Source organism: Rhinopithecus bieti, unplaced genomic scaffold (assembly GCF_001698545.2).
Source record: "Rhinopithecus bieti isolate Rb0 unplaced genomic scaffold, ASM169854v2 scaffold_19840, whole genome shotgun sequence".
Classification (NCBI taxonomy): Eukaryota; Metazoa; Chordata; class Mammalia; order Primates; family Cercopithecidae; genus Rhinopithecus; species Rhinopithecus bieti.
The window spans coordinates 1,440,783-1,441,005 of record NW_016809771.1 but is presented as its reverse complement, the minus strand read 5'-3'; positions in this window follow the sequence as shown (position 1 = coordinate 1,441,005).

The window sequence follows — 223 nt, the reverse complement described above, 5'->3', positions numbered from 1 at the left end:
AAAAAAAAAAAAAAAAAAAAAAGAATGTTCTGGCTTGCAAGGTTTTTGCTGAGAGGTCTGCTGTTAGTTTTATGGGCTTCTTTTTGTAGGTAACCTGTCCTTTCTTTCTAGTTGCCTTTATCATTTTTTTCTTTCATTTCAACCTTGGAGAATCTAATGATTACGTGTCTTGGAGATGATCTTCTTGTGAAGTATTTTGTGTAGTTGAGGTTGGGGGGTCTTT